A 16,556-nucleotide genomic window follows, 5' to 3' on the forward strand; every position below is an offset into this window, starting at 1 on the left:
AGCACTGATTAATCTCATGAAGTTTGAAAGCAAAGCCCAGAAACCAGTCTTATCACATGCGGTTTATGAGGTTCTATTAATTAAAGACCCAAGCATTCATATATGTTCATGTTATAAGCTTCCTATCTATTAATTTCACTAATTAAATTCATATTTTATTTCAGGAGAGTTTATTAGACTTCGGTCACAAATATGGTAATAGTAGCATTTACAGAAGAGAGCAAACAAGTCCACATAGGCACCTGAATTTTGGCAAGAAAAACATCAATGTGTAATGTCATAAGATCAAAAAGATGTTGCTAAATATGACAAAAAAGAAATACTCTGGTTGTTTTCAAAAAGAAAATATTAGTGTTTTTTTTTAAAATGGGTGTTGAGAAGAGCTCAGTGAATAACCGACTGTCTGGGTGCTGCAAGTGGGAACATGTCTAGATGCTATAAATTTAGAGATGAATAATCTTTCTTTATAACAAGTATAAGAAAAGTACAGAAAAGATGCTCCATCTTAAGAAAAGTCCATATAAGCGGAATCAGCTTCCCTATGAGGAAATAATTACTGCAAGCTGCAAAAATAGAAATAAAATCTCTGACGAATGGCTGGTGTATGAATTCCTGTTACAGTTTATTTATGCAGACAATATAGTGTCTGGGATGAAACAGCTCTGTTGGCAGAACGAGCATGAGCCACTGTATGTGGGCTCTCAGAGCACTGCATGGGAGTGTTTACTTCAGCTCTCCTGGAACCAGGCAGAAGTGACGTTATCAAGCTAGAGCCTGAAATAGGCAGTGAAATCGCCAGCACCAAGAGAAAGCTGAGCGTGTGGCTGAGATCTTCGTCATCTGACAAAAAAGACTAAACCAACTAAGAGGAAAAAGTATTTGAAACCTCTTCCTAAGCAGGTCTCACTGAATTCAAAGAGGGGCTGCTGGAGTCAGTCACTCCTACTTTGCCACTGTGATCGTTTGCCTGTAGCATTTTCTGCAGGACAGGACAGACCACATCTATTTGCCTTTTTATGTCTCTATGTTTATATTGCCTTATTCTTCTAAATAAGAGTTCAAATTGTACTGGATATTGTCAAAAGCTCCAGTAATCCCCAGTAAGAACAAAATACTCGTCTCTGACTGAGATAAAAAGGTATGGATTTTATGCAGAAGTTATAAATAACTTATTTTTCTAATCTAAAGGATGAACCTAAGATTGAAATGAATTGATTAAATATGACCAGTTTCAGGTCTGGAAGCTGTGCTGCTCTATTCTGTTAAAAGATACCATCAGTAGGCCTTTTCATAGCCCTTTTACTCAGAACAAATGAGCAAGAGGAGAAATGAAATACAAATGAAAAAGAGGAGAAAATGCATGTACAAGAGAACTAGTGAAGCTGTGGCACACCACGGCAAAGGAGCAGACCCTGGAGAGGCTGTCAGCACAGCGTGCTCTGCTTGCTGTGCATTGCCCATCCCCAGCACCATCGCCCTGGTGGGTGGAGGTCAGCCCTCCTGGCCTGCCTGGTGTCGCGTTATCCCACCGAGCTCTGCGTGCTCTCACTGCAACCGCAGACTTGTGGACAGGCTCATGGTATGCACAGCACAAGACCAGCCTTGTGGAAGACGGTGTGGACACCCACCACAGGGAGCCAGCTTGCAGGAGATAGAGCAAAGAGGGACAGCAAAGAAGGGGCACTGTGGGAACACAAATGAGCAATGCTGCACTGTCCCTCTACCAGAGGAGTTCCCCATCAGTCATCATATAACTCCTACAAATCAGTGGATCAGGACAAGGACCGGACTTCAACTCATAGACCACCTCTTTGGTCCCGTACACCCTGAAGTAAATGACAGAAGATCCACTGGCTTCAGGGACAGAGCATCATACCCTGCCAACAGGAATCACACACAGCTGTTTCCTCAGTTTCTGTGAAACCTCAATTTTCTTTTGCCTCAGTGTTCAGCTGTTGGAAGATTTTTCCATGTGTGTCCCAGTAACGTATTTCTGAAATGCCTCATGCAAAACCTGAGCACGGCCAGAGAGCAGCCACCCCTGGGCCTGGAAGGCCTCTTGGCTTATCCAGAGATGGGCTCAGCAGTGCTGCAGCTGAATGAAGGGAGCTATCTAAACTATATAAATCTTAAAAGTTTGCTGAAGTGATGTTTCATTCCCTTCCACTGAAGTCAGTTGGAGTCTTCCCATCGATTGCATAATAATAGGACTGGCTGTTGGGATTTGGTTGGGGGGGGGGGGGTAGGTTGGTTTTCATTTTGTTTGCTTTGGGTTTTTTAGTACCCATAATCTCACCAAAACCAGGCAGTGTTTATTATTTTACCAGTTCTGAATTTCAAATTTTGTCCCTATTCTCTCATCTGGGATTCTGTAGCATTCAGCTACTTATTTTTTCCATGAAATACTCAGAACAATTGCATCAGGGTCTATGTTGCAACCCTAGCAAAAATATTCAGGGGGAAAAATTCCCATTATACATGGACAAGTTCTTCCAGAATGGAAAAAAGATTATATATTTGACCCTACAAAAGATATTAATATACCTTAAAAATAAATGGTTAATTAATATGTATTATAAGGGGCAGGTGACTGAAACAGGTGAACGTGAGAAGAGCAAGCTGCACCCGCTCATGTAATCATTATTATGATAAAATCACCAGTGAGGGGCAGTACAGTGGGAAATGATCAAAAATTCATGTGCCATGTTGAGGAGGAAGGCAGGAGAGAAGAAGGCATGCAAATAAATATCCTGATGCAGAATATGTTTTTTCTGCCTACAGATCCTACCAGACAAAAAAAGGGTATGCAAGTGGAGGTGTCTACTTTTTCTGGGGAAAAAAAAAAACAGCATGAGGAGGGATCATTTCACACATTTTCAAATTCTAATATTTTATGGTCCTATGTAAGCGTATCTTTGAGTTCTCCGAGCACTGCTTTTGCATTATATGATTCTCTGGTTTTGTCAGTATGTACACTGAATATTATTATTTTTAAGAGTCTGATTTTACTTGGTACTCCAGTTCAAAACTGGAGGGAATCTTTCCTGGGGGAAAAAATAGGAATTATTCTCATCTTTAACTTCTACAGAACTTTTACTCCATGGCAGGAAAATCTAAGTTACTGTGTTCTCATCAAATTTATCTATATTTTTAAAGAGTGTCTTCCCTAGTAAAGGAAGAAATTCTGAGGCTAGATATTATGTACATGCTGAAACAGATGTCAGTAACTGTTGTAAAAGCATTTTTCTACCTCTTAGAGATCCAAAACAGAGCTATTTTTTGAAGACTGAAAGATCTTTATAGTATGTGTAGCAGCAGTAAAAGCAATGGCAGCTGATAGCACCAGCCAAAGCAGATATAGTGGGTGAATGGGTAGTGTCAGTGAATGTTAAATAATAACTCACAGTAATTTACAATAAATTAGATGCAACTGCAGTCTAAAAACTATATGAAGGAAAGAAAAAGATCACTTCCCAATACATCCTTGACATATTGAACCACAAAATAAAATAAATGTACCTATTCTCTTACTTCCATGCACAGACATCTAATTACGTGCATACAAATAGATATCAGTTTTAAGATACTGGTCTTGTTTCAGGATATGATGTGAAGGTCCTTTTCAGGCATTTAACTATAATTTCTGTTTCTCCAAGTGTTCCTACTGAACATTATTACTATTAAAACTTCTTAAGGAGTTTTTAAAAATTCCCGAGTTCATATATTCGTGAAGCATGGGATTTTGAATATATCCATTTTTGAACCTTTTAATCATGCAGTTATTAATTGAATACATTTAGTCACTATGCATTAAAGAAAAAATATCTTTTCTGCATTAATTTACATAGATATCAATGATTCAACTTCATCTGAATCTTCAGTGCTGCATTTCCTCTGTATCTTTCATGACATTACAGATGTGTAGTCTCAATTTGTTTGTTTGCTTATTTTTAACAATTTTTAGTAACAGAAAAGGATGTATCATAATGAGCACATTAAGTGCTGTATCTAGCATAAGCTATAGCTTTTCACAATTTGAGTACAATGTTCCCTAGGGCATCCCTTGGTAAAATACAGTAGTATTAATACCAAAACCTTTAGACAGGAAGGCCTAGATTGATCCCTTTTCCTCTTATACTTACCATAAGAACCTGATTCATTTCCAAAGGGCTTACCCCTAGCTAGTTTTACATTTTTGTACGGCTATTGTTATTGTCCATATCACTAATTTGTCCTGACACAGATGACAGAGATGATGTTCTGAAGGCTATAGTTTAAACCCTGGCCTTCCTTAATCACTCTGGTCTTCCTTAAGCTAGGATACTAACAGATGGTCTTTGTCCCTGATCTGATCTCAAACAAGCACAGTCTTGGTGGCAGTGTCTATATTAGACAACCTCAGATGACAAAAAGGTAGTCCTTTGTGCATATTGCTGGCTCTTGTTTTCCTGCTGTGGTACAATTTCAGCTGATAGCTGTATGTAGATAGTTGACAGGACCAGTGAGAGATATTACCGAGGTGGGTCTCAGCTGGCAAGAGATGTAATGACAACGATAAGCTTTCCTATAAAAACTCCTTGGAAGCCCATCCAGGGAGGACTTCAGCTGCTTTAGAGAATTTCAGAATAATATAAGAAGACCCCACAGAATAAGAAGAATGTCAGCATGCCCTTTGCTAACAAAAGAGCACCCACGGGAATAGCTAACACTGCTCCCATCGCCTGTCCTGGCCCAAAACAGACTGTGCATGGACTAGGATTGTGCATTCAGTTGTCTGAGTTGCACATAGTCTCTGACATAAGAGGTCTGAAACTGGCAGTACTGCTAAAACGAGTGTATCTCCCTACCTGTGGCAGATCCTGGGTAAGCGCCAAGTCGCTAGCCTGGGCCAGCAGGAGTTGGATGTTTCACGGTGCTACAAAAGCACTGCAGTGATGTATTAAAAAAATTTGGAAATTGGAGAAATATAAAAGTCTTCAAGACTTATGGGGACTGATTAAGGGACTGGCTTCTGCACTTTGGAAATAGCTCCAGATCACTTAAAAATTAACCGGGAAATCCCAACAGTTCTAGAGAATTTGTAATACGTGACACGATGGCTGGTGCAGCATTATGTGGACTTTTACAGATTCCTTTAGTATCAGCCTCATACAGCAAAATCATAAGGGCAAGAAAACACTGTTTTCATCACTGTTGATCCTTTTAGTGATCCCAAAACACAGACATTTTGCTTCTTGGAAACATAGGTTATTGTGCTTATTCCTAAAAGCTGAGATTGTGTTGCTGTGAGCTGCCACATGGGCTGGATAGGAAGCAAGTCAACACCTGGAGAGAAGAGTAAAGGAATCATAACCCAGGGGTTGTTCCATCTTTCATTTTTAGATGACAGTGTAGTAAGAGGGATAAATGGTGAAATGCTGTGGGATGTTGCCAGGAGCTAAGGACACACAGGCTGGAACAGTGAGGTCATATGGAGCAGTTGAGAAATGAAAGTATCCCTTGGAGAGGTAATTTTAAGCACTGATCGTACATAACAGATGAAAAGAGAGTAGGTGGTTGTAGTCATATAAGAGAAGATTCTAGACCCAAATCAAAAAATATGTACTTTTTTTTGTCTTAAATGCATTTTTATGTTTTAGGTATAGCAATCAAGACCAGATCAGAGTAATTTGGAGATGATGCTAGTCACCCACTGTGAAAGGAGCAAAATATTGTTTTAAGCGGTATAAGGAAGACAGAAGGATCTGAGAGAGTTTGTCTGTCCTAACACAGAGGCCCAAACCCCTAGGGGGCTACAGCATAAATTAAAATAGAGATGACCTTGCGTACTCTTTGTGAATGCTTCACGCTTTCCTGCTAGCTGCATGTCCTACAAGATGCTTTGCCATCAGCACCTTGTTCACTCCATTCACTTAGACTTTCACAAAGGCCAGTTCAGTCGGTTGAAATCAGAGGTGTCCACGTAAAGGGGTATAAACTCTAAAGGCTTAGATATAAGCGTAGATTAGCTATGGGCAACAATTCTGAGAACTAAAAAAGGGAGCACTGCATCACCGGATGAGCTCTGAATGGAACAAAAGGATTAGCTTAAACACACGCTCAAAATAGAAAATAATTTTAGCAATGTTGTTCGACTAGGAGGCTTTTTTTTTCTTAGAACTGATCTGCAAAGGAAAAACTACAGCAAAGGAACTTCTCTTCCATTGAGCTCTCGAGGCTTATTCTACAAACTAATTTAAGTATCTCAGACAATGAACTGGATGATTTGATATGGTCACGTTACCACGAGCATTGTGAATGTTACCTTTTTTGTTGGAGAGCTTGCCAATTTACCTGACATTCACATGCTGCCTAGCAGCCTGGCTGGCCTCTCAAGCAATGACTAAGTCTTTGGGCAGAGTTTAGAATTTGGAAGAGTGAAAAGGTAGTTTAACTGTGTGTATAGTTTTCCTTTTTAGAAGGCATGTTGCAATCAAGACTAGGATGTAAAGGTCACATCCACTCCCTCCTTTTTTGTTAGTGCTGATTTGGGGAAGAAGACAGTCGTGTTTGTGGGGCAAATTACAGTCTGATGTGATATATGCAGCAGTTCAGAGCCCAGGATCAAAAAGGTTGCCCACTGGGAGACTGGACTGACCATATTTCTCCTATAGCATGCTGCTTCATGGTACTTCTGCTTCAGGAAAGGTCCCAAGCACATGCAACTAGGCAGGGCTTACTGGAGCTACTGTATTTATCCAAAGCAGTTACAGGACACCAGTCACTGGCTGCCAAAAGTATGTACTGAACTCAACATCTGCTCTTAGTTCCTATAACTGAAGGAGGTTAGGGAGTAAGTTTTAATATATGAACAAAGGTCTGTGTCTCTCTCATACCCATTTTACCTTCTTGTCTGTCTCCAGGAGATGGGCACATGTTCACAGCCTTATCCCTAGCTTCATTTAAACTACTTATAAAGTCATCTTCCCCTTCCGGACTTTCAATAGCTGCCCAAATATGGTTAAAACCTCTTTAATCAAGCCCACTAAATTCCACAAGAGTATACCTAGCAGCAGATGTGCATGTTTGTACCAGCACTTTATCTGAACGCCTGCGTTACTGAAGTATCTGGCAGTTCAGTGAGCCTTTAGAGAGAGGAGAGCACTAGTTATTTTCAGCGCCACAGCACAACTTTTTTGATAGCTTTTAGGATGAGAGCAGCTTTTAATGGACTAATGGGGGAACACAATTGTCCTGCAAAAGCCCAGAGTGTGTAGGACCAATGTTAAATTATGAGAGACTAGACTTCACAGTTCCTGAACACCGATTAGTTTCTTAAAAATCTCATGAGTTTGGCATTTCATTGCAGTCTTTGTTTGCAATTGCTCTCTTAACTGAGTTCAGTTCAAAAGGATGTCTGAGAAGTGACACACTAGGACCCATTCAAATATTTTAGTTCAGAGAACTCTCTGAACAAGGGAAGTAAGTTCATCCTTTCCATTTTTCCAAGTAAAACTCAGTCCACCATCACTTCTGGTCTAGATACAGTTTCCTCATTTGCTTTCATTCTTTGTAACAGCAGGGAAGATTTTAAAGCTGAGCCATTTATAGCCATAACCCATTGAATTACTTTCTGGTGAAGTGGTTGAGAAAATCTTCCTTTGGAAGAACTAGTGACAGTGTGTACATATTCCAAATCATAATGCATGCACCAATAAGTTTCAGGGTTTAAAAATGCCTTCCTTTACTTGTGTGTAGCACAAATGAAGTCAGTGGGGTTTCAAATGAAATAAAACTTGGCACTTCTTCTCAAAAAGCCATATTTTGTTTTGCTAGATCTGCATAACTCAAAATTTCCTAAGTGAAGGTTTCTTGCACATAAGACAGATTAATTTAGCTCAAGAAAGAAATTCTGTCTTAATTTAAATCCCTAAGGCAAACAGGTGTTAGTCTGTGCAGAATTGAGCCCTCTGGGCCCTTTTATTCTACCCCTACATTTATGTTCTCTCAGAAACAATTGGGCAATTTCACCATCCACTCAAAGATAAAATGTGATCTGTCACTCTGAGACCTCCCAGCTCTGCACAATGCCAGTCCTGATAAATGAAAGAAACACAGAATAAATGCAATGCCAAAAAAGACACTTGAGAGCGCCATATTCTCTTATTTAAATTTTTCAGTTTTGCCTAAGATATGAAGAAAACCATGGAAGTATTGCAGATTTTTTTTTTTTAATCACTGTTCAAGTATGCCTAGAAAAAAGCAATAGGGATTAAATACCCTACGCCTTTTATCATCCTGAGGTGGTTATTTTTTGATCTCTGAGGTCTCAAGCAAGAGCCACCAGTGTTTGTAATTACATCATCTATTTTAGAAGTTGCAAATAAACATTTTTATTTGCATTTACCTTAATATGATGAGTTACGAGTAATTTCAAGCTAGGTAAGTAATGACAATACATTCCTTACTCAGGTATATGGAATATAAGTTAAGTTGTAGTACACAGGTACCCCAACTCTCCAGCAGACCTGCTAGAGTACTCAAAGCATAATAGTTTGGGATATTTTGAAATTATTAGCTTTCTTTTGAAAGAACCAAGCAGAGATCTTAGTTCCAGACCACACGAGTCTGGAGATACGTAAGTGTCTTCTCGTGGACAGCAGTAATCAAGGAGGCTCTCTGGCTGTCTCCGTGAAAAGATAGTGAGGAGCAGATGCTCAAACTCAAGGCTCCCCAGGGAGTTTGTCACAGTCACCAATTATTACATTTGAAGAAGTGGGCCAAAAATAAATCTTGTTTCTTTTCTGTCCTCTATTTCAGATGAAAGCAAAAGGATATATGGTCTAAACGTGATCGTCCCCCTGTACTCAGCACTGGTGAGGCCACACCTCGAATACTGTGTTCAGTTTTGGGACCCCTCACTACAAGAGAGACATTGAGGTGCTGGAGCGTGTCCAGAGAAGGGCAACGAAGCTGGTGAAGGGTCTAGAGCAGAAGTCTTATGAGGAGCAGCTGAGGGAACTGGGGTTGTTTAGCCTGGAGAAAAGGAGACTGAGGGGAGACCTTATCGCTCTCTACAACTCCCTGAAAGGAGGTTGTAGCGAGGGGGGGGTCGGTCTCTTCTCCCAGGTAACAAGCCATAGGACAAGAGGAAATGGCCTCAAGTTGCGGCAGGGGAGGTTTAGACTGCATATTAGGAAATTTTACTTCACTGAAAGGGTTATCAAGCATTGGAACAGGCTGCCCAGTGAAGTGGTTGAGTCGCCATCCCTGGAAGTATTTAAAAGACGTTTGGATGAGGTGCTTAGGGACATGGTATAGTGGTGGTCTTGGTAGTGTTAGGTTTACGGTTGGACTCGATGATCTTAAAGGTCTTTTCCAACCTATACGATTCTGTGATTCTGTGATTCTGTAAATGAATAGCCAAAAACCCCCAAAACAGCAACAACAAAAACCATTTATTTCCTTTGCATTGCTACATCATTAATGCACCATGTAGGTATGAAGGAAGAGAAGGTATTCCTCGGGAAATATTTCACCTTCATTGTGAATCCAAGGGAATACACTCCAAGTGTGTTCCTGAAATGCAGAGGAATGGGGTGGGATCTGCTGGTAGCTGACGTGCCAAAGAATTGACTCTGTTCCTGCCAGTGGCCAGCAGGAGACAATGTTGCTGTGTTAAGAAATCATGCTTAATTCCAACTCCTGAATAACAGTGAGCTCTGCTAACTACCCAGCTATTCTCTGATGGTCAGTAAAGCACATAAACAATATTTTTAAGTCTGTGGAAAGGGCTGAAGCATAAACAGCATTAAGGTGGGCTTTCTGTTGAGCTGTGCTAGTTTACCCCTCCTACTGCAGATCTGAGCGAATTACTTCAGTCTTTTGACTGAATAATTTTGAAAAATTATTGTGCAAACCTGGCTTCTGTGGGTGCGCTTGTGTGCCCGATATCATAAGGTAGCACCGTCCTAAAGGAAGGATTTCAAAGATATTTTCAGACTAATTTTTTGGAAGAGACTGCTTTATAGAGAACTTTATCAGTTTGAACACATGTTCAGGGATGTGACAGATACCCACACACATAGTCTATGTACAGATAGTAAGAGAGGCAAACACATAGGCACTTTCTTCTAGAGGTGGCTCTGTAGTAGCTGTATTGTTCGTGACACGCCAAGTTCAGGAGAAGATGGCAATACCAGTCGTTAGTTAGGAAACCAGGTATACCAAAGACAAAACAGTCATTCCCTGGTCTTCTAAGAGCTTTCAGGAGAAGGATCTACCTGCTCTGCACCTTTGGGCTTCATAATCCACAACCTCTCATGTAACAAGACTAGGATTTGGCCCAATGTCTTCATAATTTTTATGAGTCTGGTATTTTCCCATTTATTGATCTATGCATGAGAAAGAATATAAAGAGGAGTTAACACATCACCTTGTTCTCAGCTGTTCCTCTCTGTCATTCCCCTCTATCTGGTGCTATAATTCTGAGACTACATCTAGAGTGTAGGAGAGATGAATGAAAAAAGTCAGTGGGCAACTCTGAAATGTTTATTTTACATGTTGTTTTATCTTGTTTGGGAGGCTTTTCTGTTTAAAGCAAAAGGGAAAAGGAGAGAAATATTATGAAGCTGAGACAAGTTTACAGATTGTAAAATAGGTATCTGGGGCAGTGAATTATACCTAAATGTGCCTGGAGTCAGTGGTTACCCCAATTTATGTAAACACCTTGCAGATTCTGGCCACAAAGGCAGTAGTTGTGTGTGCAGGGCAAGAGGGAGGGAAGAGATGGTAGGAGAAGCTACTTAAGCCTCTTCTAAACTGAGAGGTAGGAGTGCCTGTCCCCCATACGTGACAGGTCTGACATAGCTCTGTGTGCTGCTCCTATGCTCTTACTGAACAGCTGAAAAACAGAAACTGCTGGCAAAACTGCAATGACTGGCTTAGAGTAGTACCAGAGCAAGGAGAAGGGAAATGGTGAGTAGCTAGTGCAGGGCAAGAGCAGCTCTGACTGAAAGATCACTGGCAGCTTCAACTGGGCCAGCTTACCCAAGAGAAGACTCTGTACCTGGCACCTGTCCATCCCAAACTGAAAATGAAGTCCTAGCAGAGAGGGTGAGAAGCCACCAAGCGACCTATCAGCAGTGTCAGTAAAAAAGCAGAGGAACAGTGTTAACAACTGGACTTCAGGAAAAAAGTACTTTGACACTGCATGTTACCCTGTCAATCTACCCTCCTGATTATTTCCTTTTTTCTTTGATAAATTGTTGTTTGTTAAGTCAATTGAATTATGCATGTCAAGGGAAAACTAGCTCACTGAACAACAGAAAGTTTAATCTTATTTTCTCAGGGGTTTTTTTGGTTGGTGGGATGGGGACAGAGGTTCAAGCTGGTATTTCTTTAGTATTTCCTCAAATATAAACCCAGTCCTTATTGTGGCCAATCAAGTCTTATCAGAAGGGTTATAACTAAAGGAAGAAAAGCTGCAAGGAGGACAAAGTAGCCTACACACTTCTCCTCCTTTTTGTCCCCAGTGCAAAGCAGAATACAGTCACATCCCTACTCATCCTTCTCTGAAGTCCAGCTCAGAATACCAAACTCCACCACGTTTCAGAGTTTGGTAGAGAACAGTCATAAAATCAAAAATACGTTTAGAGAATAAGACCTGTCAAGGGAAATGCTATCATCCATCCTCCAGAAAGAGTCATCTTTCCTGTGATTGAGCATGTCTGTAATAAGAGACTGGTTACGGAAGAGGGACACTGGTGCAGCTATTCTTAGAGATCAGCCAACAGGACCAACAGGCTTGTATGTCATTCCGCATGGCTCAGGAGGAGTTTGGATGCTGAGCTTATCAGTTCTGACAGAGACTGTATGATCTGTGTCAATGTGAGGAGCATGCTGCTTGTATCTGAAGGCAAAGCAAAAGGAAAATGCAATGATAGTTAACTGCTGTTCACAGCTGAGCTGAAGTCACAGACACTAAGCTTTACCTTCAACAAGAAGAACCCAGTTATGGTAGGAAACAGCAAAGCTGGTGTCTACAGAAAGCTATTTAAATTCCAGGACACATTGCCTTCTTAGCTATGGTACTTTGTGTTTTATGGAAAAGCAGGCAATAAACAACTCAGAGACTGCGCTTAAAATACATGGTGGTTGTTTCTATGGCTATCCCAAGACTAACCTTGAGAGTCCTCTGTTGCCTTGTATTAAAACAACATAATCCCTAGCAGAAGCAGTTACAGAGCCTTTGGCTAAGTAGTGAGCAGTCAGTATTTCTGGATGACTACTTGCTACCCAATAAAAATGTCAGCATACTGGATATTTATTTGCTGAGCAAATCACTGTCATAAAGGGTTACTTGATCCAGTTATAAGTTAACGGTTCTAGCACAGAATGAAAACAAATATCACCATTGACACCCAGGTGATTGTAGTTACATTGCAGCTACTCAGGTTTTATATTTGCTAGAAAAGAATTAATATTTCATCTTTCTTTGTCCTGAATCATCAGTGACAGGCAACCTGGGAAGAGGATTCACACTTAAGGGACAAAAAGTGACAACTCTTGATAGCCAGCATGATCCATGAATCTTGCAAACTCTACAGTGAAAACAAACTTCTGTCTTGCAGTAACTGTACTTTTCAAATCAATAGGTCAACTTACTAGTAAGATGGAAAGGGAGGAGGTTTATCTATATTAAGCTGAGCAATGCTGTACTGAACAGTGGGACATCCTCCATTAAAAGCAAATTGGAGAACATTTGCGTGGGCAACCATGAGTAAGGCTATGTAGAAACTGCTAATGTTTGGCCATGCATTTCATGTAACAGTTACACAGGCGGTCGAGCAATGCTGAGACTGCTGCAAGTACTTCTTTGATTATTTAAAATTAAGATTTTTTTTCAAAATGAAGACAATTAGAGCTTTCTTCATAGATACTGACTTGCTAAGCTCATCTGTGCTAATTGCTGTGAGGAGCAGTATTGTCCTCTACATTGAGTCTCTGTCATGCCTCAGGCTTTATTTACAACTTTTTGCATGCTGACCGGCTTATTCTTTATGGTCTCTTCCTCTTTTGCCTTGTAGATAATTATCCAAGCTGCATTATGCACAATCCTTTCTTGGTACCTTAGTGAGTGATACCTCACTCTCTCACATGATGCTGAGTGGTCCTACACTCTCTGAATCAAATATATCCTCTCTTGACTTTGCCATGCCCAAGTCCTCAAGATCAGAATATGTCGTGCTCCACAGCTGAGGCCTTTTACTTGGGTGGATTGTCTGGACTCAACACAGATGATTTTGTCCTCTGTTCATTCAGACTCAAATGCCTAAGGATATAACCAGCTCATTGGTTAAACAACTTCCTACATCACAGTGGTACATGGCTCAAACCACTTCAAGGGATGAGAGGAGTACTTATTTGAATAATTTTGCACAGTGATGGAAATATCACAGGATTTGTTATGAATGATATCAAGTGTTTTCCAGTTGGCAACACAGTTGATAGCACAGTTGAGTTTTGTAATACTTTGTAGTTCTTTTGTAAAGAGTTGTAACAAACAGACTTAATCTGACTAAAAACCAGCCAACTCAAAATGGCCCGGATCCTATAACACTTCCTCAGTAGCTGTCAGTATCTGGCCAATGCTTGGAGATCTAACTCTATATCACCAAAACAGGGAAGCTTCCAGGGAGTCAGATCTGTTTTACAGCAGCAGGTTTAAGAGATGAAGAGCATTTCTTCCCCGGCTGTACAGATAACTCCACAAGATAAAGGAAGACCCTCAAGCAGCTATTACAGCTGTCCGTTTCAGTAACTGAATTCTGAATCACATCACTCATCCACTTCTGATCCCAGATGTGGTACTAGCCAGCAATAAATGTAGCCTGCCATTTTATTTATTACAAATTCTGCAGGTTTAACAGAAAATTAAAGATTTCTTCTCAGAGAGGTATATCTGCTCCGTTTTTTATCTTCATTTGCCTCTCTCTTTAAAGACACAGTAAACAGAAAAGCAGTATTTACTGACAGAAGTTGAAAATTACTTTGCTGATAGCCATGGCCCTGTGCTAATCTATCATAGTTAAAAATCTGTCCCTTTTTCCCCAATTCCACTCTTTACAAGTGAAAGCCAACCATAATAATTTCACTGACTTTGAAGACCACAATTTGGCTTCATGTATTTGATCACCATGTTATTAGCTTCTGCATAAACTTTTTCTGATGCATTATATCACACTAGAGATGAACGAGAGGTAGTAGTTTTCACATTAGTAGTTTTGTGAAGACAGACAGTAAATCTTGGTGTTGCAGAAAGTGGTGCCAGTGGTTAGAAGACAGCTGTACAAATTGCAAAATCCAGTTTGTTTTTTGTGGACTATCTGTCCTCTCAAGTCTTATGATGGTCTTTCACTGTGATTCTCATGATCTGTGTTAAGGAGACAGGAGAGTTATACCTACAAGCCTTCCTTTAGAGGAGACAACTATTCACTAGCATAGGCAGAAAGACAGGATGACTTAACTCTCAGGAATTTTATTTTTTTTACTCCCTTGAACTTTTTAGTTCTTAGGACCACAGAAAGAATTATGGCATTAGAAACTAAGGAAAGAGCAAGCAAGAGAAACATAAGGAGCATATGGGACTGATCTGTAGGCTAGACATGGTCAAAAGAAGAAACCGCCTACAGAAGACAAAGGAGAGGAGGGAGAGAGAAGGAGAGAAGCAGGGGGAAAGAGAGAGAGAGAGATGCTGTAGCTTGAGGAGAAGCCCTGAGATGCAAAAAGAGGATTCTGGTTGCCCCGGAGGACTCATTAAAATGTTACAAACTGGACTTCAGAGAAGGATGAGTGGGGATGTGACTGTATTCTGCTTTGCACTGGGGACAAACTGAGGAAGCTGAGAAATATATGCAAGATATTATTATTTTTTCCAGTTCTATAAATCTTTTATGCTTGCTACTCTGAAAAATAATTGGATTTAGAACCCTTTGCAATTCTCATTGCCTGTCTGCTTCCTCCATAACACATCTGAAGACACAAATGTAACCTCCAAGCACCCAAATGGGTTAGAGAGATGGAAAAAAGTGAGAAATGGGAAAAATTATAATTTTATCTTGAAGGTCTAAGAAATCTTAGTCTATGAAATGCCAGTTCCATGCAAAAGTGATAGCCAGAGAGAAGTTGTACCAGAATGGCCAAAGTAAGAGATTGCATGGTTGCCTTTTCCAAACACAAGAAGTTCAAGCTTGCATGTCCAGCATGAAGGCACTCAAGCACAGTTATTTGTCACTGTCAGCTGGAGGGATTTCTCCGAGGACTGTATGACAGAATCCTCTGCATTAGGAACAATGTTGTCAGCAGGCCAAGGAAGGTGATCCTTCCTCTCTGCTCAGCACCGGTGAGCCACGTCTGGACTATTGCATCCAGCTCTGGGCTTTCCAGTACAAAAAAGATACGGCCTTACTGTAACAAGTCCAGAAATATGTAGCAAAGATGATTATGGGACTGGAGGAAAAGCTGAGAGAGCTGGGACTGTTTAGCCTAGAGAAGAGAAGGCTCAGGGGGGATCTTATCAAATGTATAAATACCTCCTCAGAGAGATGAAGAGGGAGCCAGACTGTTCTCTGTATTACCTCTATATTATGTATTACCTCTCTATATTATGACAGGACAAGAGGCAATGGGCACATATTGAAACACATAAAATTCCATCTGACCACCAGGAAATGCTTTTTTACTGTGAGGGTGACCGAGCACTGGCACGGGTCGCCTAGAAAGGTTGTAGAGTCTCCATCCATGAGATATTCAAAATCCAACTGGACTTGGTCCTGGGCAATTTGTTCCAGCTAGCTCACTTGAGCACAGGGGTGGGACAAGAAGATGTCAAGAAGTCCCCCCCATCCTCACTGACTCTGTGGTTCTGTGACCTTCTGGCCTGTACATATTATTTGCTACAGATGAGATATAAAACTTAATTCCCAGCCATGTGCAGACTTTGTAGGACAATGGCATTTGCCCAAAGCATCCCTGCAGCACTGACTGCCTAGAAGCATTGAGGTATGCAAACCTAGCCTGATCAGCTGGGAGAAGCAACGCATCCAGCTCTTGCCAGAATAGAAAGGTCCATCTTGGAATGCTTGTTCTCAGCTGTGCTGCCCTTCGATGCATGGGGCTCAATCTGAGTGATTTACTGCCCAGTGATAACTATTGTCAGAAGTTAGACCCACAAAAATTAATAGATGCTTCACAACAAGTTGCAATTTTATTTATTCCCTGTCATGAATACCTAGCTGTACTACCCAAAACAATCAATTCCACAAGATGAGTATGTTGCTGAGTTATAGCTGTCTCACACATAAAAAAATTGATTTAGAGCCTTCAATATTGAAGACATTAAATGAGTAGGACAGCAGTGTTGATTGTTGTTGTTAATTATGAATTAATTATGAGTGGATAATTAGAACTGAACCCAGCATTCTTTGTATTGGTTTTGTACCGACTTAGCTAAGGTCATCGGGATGCCTGTGCTGCCTTACAAACACATTTTGACATCACGAATGTGGAACCCCATG

This window comes from Ciconia boyciana, chromosome 2 (genome assembly GCF_034638445.1).
Source record: "Ciconia boyciana chromosome 2, ASM3463844v1, whole genome shotgun sequence".
NCBI lineage: Eukaryota > Metazoa > Chordata > Aves > Ciconiiformes > Ciconiidae > Ciconia > Ciconia boyciana.